The sequence below is a fragment of the Beta vulgaris genome, chromosome 7, assembly GCF_026745355.1.
Source record: "Beta vulgaris subsp. vulgaris cultivar EL10 chromosome 7, EL10.2, whole genome shotgun sequence".
NCBI lineage: Eukaryota > Viridiplantae > Streptophyta > Magnoliopsida > Caryophyllales > Amaranthaceae > Beta > Beta vulgaris.
The window spans coordinates 25,831,743-25,834,858 of NC_079208.1; positions in this window are offsets into that span (position 1 = coordinate 25,831,743).

Sequence of the window (3,116 nt, forward strand, 5' to 3'; positions counted from 1 at the left end):
AAGAATACCTGATCTCTGTGTCTAACAGAGACTTACTCACGTAGTAGATGGGGAGTTGTTGGCTCTCTGCTTCTAGCGTCAAAATGGCACTGACGGACGTGTTGTTAACGGCTATATACAATTGAAGCATTTCTCCATCGCCAGGCTTTTAGACAGTAGAGGTGGAGAAGCTAAATACCGCTTGAGTGCTTGTAGAAAATCTTCATGTTCCCGCGTCTAGTAAAAGCCTTTATTTTTGCACAGCACGTCATAGAACAAATAGACTTTTCTGACAACCTGGATATGAAACGATTAAGCGCAACGACACGTCTGGTTAATTTTTGCACCTGTTTGACGTTTCTGGGGGATTGGATGTTGGTCAACGCCTTATCTGGTTAGGGCTTGCCTCAATTCCTCGTTGCCTCACGACGTAACCTAAAAATTTACCTGCAACAACTCCAAACGTACACTCAGTGAGGTTAAGTTTCATACCGTACTTTCGGAGGACGTCAAACGCTTTGGATAGATGTTGAATATGGTTGTTTTCTTGCTTGGATATCACCAACACGTCGTCAATGTATACGTCCATGGTATCGCCTAGTTGGTCTTTGAACATGTAGTTGAGTAGGTGCTGGTACGTCGCAGCTACATTTTTCAGTCCAAAAGGCATAACCTTATAACAATAAATATCTTTGTCGGTAACGAATGATGCCTTTTCCTGGTTGTTACACTAGGGGAAAAAAAAAGGAAGGGTTGCGCTGGAAGGGCTGCACTTTCTTCATTACGCAGCCCTTCTATACAGTAGGGCTGCGCTTTTAAATAAAACGCAGCCCTTCGTTAAAATAGGGCTGCGTTATAATAGAAAAGTGCAGCCCTGTTTTGTGAAGGGTTGCGCTTGTTTAAAAAGCGCGGCCCTACTGTTACAGAAGGGTTGCGCTTTTTAAAAAAGCGCAGCCCTATTGTTACAGAAGGGTTGCGCTTCTTTAAAAAGCGCAGCCCTTCTATGGGCTTTTTTTTAAAAAAAATAGTTACGCCCCTCTCACACGCCCCTCTCTCTCTCTCACGCCTCCCTCTTCTCTCTCACCCTCCCTCTTTTCTCTCTTCTCTCTCAACCTCCTAGACAAACAAAAATCCTCACCCTCTCTCACCATCCTCATCAATCACAACAACAAGAAATCATCATCATAATCTTCCACATGAAAATCCAACTCACCGTTCATGAATCACAAATCAGTAGACAATTCTTTCTCGCCGGAATAATGAATCAGATATCGCCTTCAACCCCGACGAGTGGGGCTTTGCAAAACAACAACCGTCGCGCGCAAAAACTAGACCCATTCTCTCTCCTCTCTCGCCGTTCGTCTCCTCACCACCGTCGCGCGCAAAAACCAACTTCGTTCGTCGTTGACCTGCGCCTTGCAACTTCTCCGTCTTTATCTCGTTCGTTCGCCGTTCTCTCGTTGGTCTTCAGATCTATAATTTTAGGGTTTTTTTTCATTTTTGTTTATTTTCGTTTATTTTTCTCATTTTTTGTTCATTTTTTTTCATTTTTGTTCTATTTTCGTTCCTTATTTTTTTCTATTTGTTCGTTCATTGGCAGCAACTTTAGATCTATAATTTTAGGGGTTTTTTTTCATTTTTTTCATTTTTGTTTATTTTCGTTTATTTTTTGTTCATTTTCTTCATCTTTGTTCCGTTTTGGTTTTTCTTTTCAGGATATTAATTTCTTTTTTTGGTTTATATTCATTTCTTTTTGTGTAGTTACTTTGTAATTTTTTGTATTATTCTGATGTAGTTGGTCAATTTTTGCGCAAATGGTGAATGTCAATTTTGTTGTTTTTAGTAATATTTCTCTATATAAAAAATGCAAAAAAAAAAAAAAAAAATTGTATTCTGATGTATTCATTTCTTTTTGTTCTCTCGTTGGTCTTCAGCTCTATAATCAATTGTGCTTGTATTCGATGTTTAATGTCAATTTTATGTTATTTTTAGTAATATTTCTCTATATAATAAATGTCAAAAAAAAAAATTCTTTTTTTTTTTGGTAGGAAGGGATGCACTTTTACCTAAAAAGCGCAGCCCTTCTAAGCTTGAAGAGCTGCGCTTTTTAGGTAAAAGCGCAGCCCTTCGTTGTGAAGGACTCCTATTGAAAGGGCTGCTGTCAAAAAGCGCAGCCCTAAGGGCCTTTTTTAGCGCAACCCTTCCTTATTTTTCCACTAGTGTCTAGATACATAAGGATTTACTTATAGCCGAAGTATGCGTTCAAGAACGTCAAGAGCTCGTGTCCTGCTGTCGCATCGACCATTGCGTCTATGTGGGGAAGTGGGAATGGATCTTAAGGGCAAGCCTTGTTAAGGTCTGTGAAGTCGATGCATACCCTCCACTTGTCGTTCTTCATACTAACAATGACAACGTTAGACAACTAACCAGGATATTTAACTTCGTCTATCTTACCTGTGTCAATCAACTTTTGCACTTTGTCATTTATAATTTGATTGCGCTTAAGAGCGAATTTTCGTCATTTCTGCTTGACTGGCTTGTGCCCCGGATTGACATGGGACCAAGCAAAGCAAAGCACCTGGTTACGGAGTTCTGGCGACAAAGTCACTCCAATGTGAACGAGACTGTCATGAAAGTTGGGATCAAGCACCACTTCATCTACATTCTGCTCATCGGGCGCGTCGGGCGTTGATTTGTCTGTTAATTGCTAGATAGACGCCTTAGCAGGGAACTTGAGCGTCTGATGACATGTTTATAGGACTGCTTTCATTTTGGGGATCAAAGGTGTGCCGAGGACGACGTTATAGGCAGAAGGACGGTCCATGACATTGAATCTCGTTGGCAGATTGACACCTTTGGCGAAAGTTGGTAGTATGATCTCGCCGACGGTCTGTTGCACCTCGTCGCTGAAGCCGGCCATGACTGTAGATTTCCTCGTTATATCCCTAATCACCAATGTTGTCAGGATCGCGATCCTACTTTGGATCGTGAGGAGCTAGCAGGATCGAATCGTAGGATTGGATCGTAGGATCGTAAGATCCTATGAAATTTGAAAAATTAAGTCAATTTTAGCTAATCTGCTTGTACATTCCTCATTCATGGAGTAAAATGATGCTAAAAACTTATCATTTATCGAT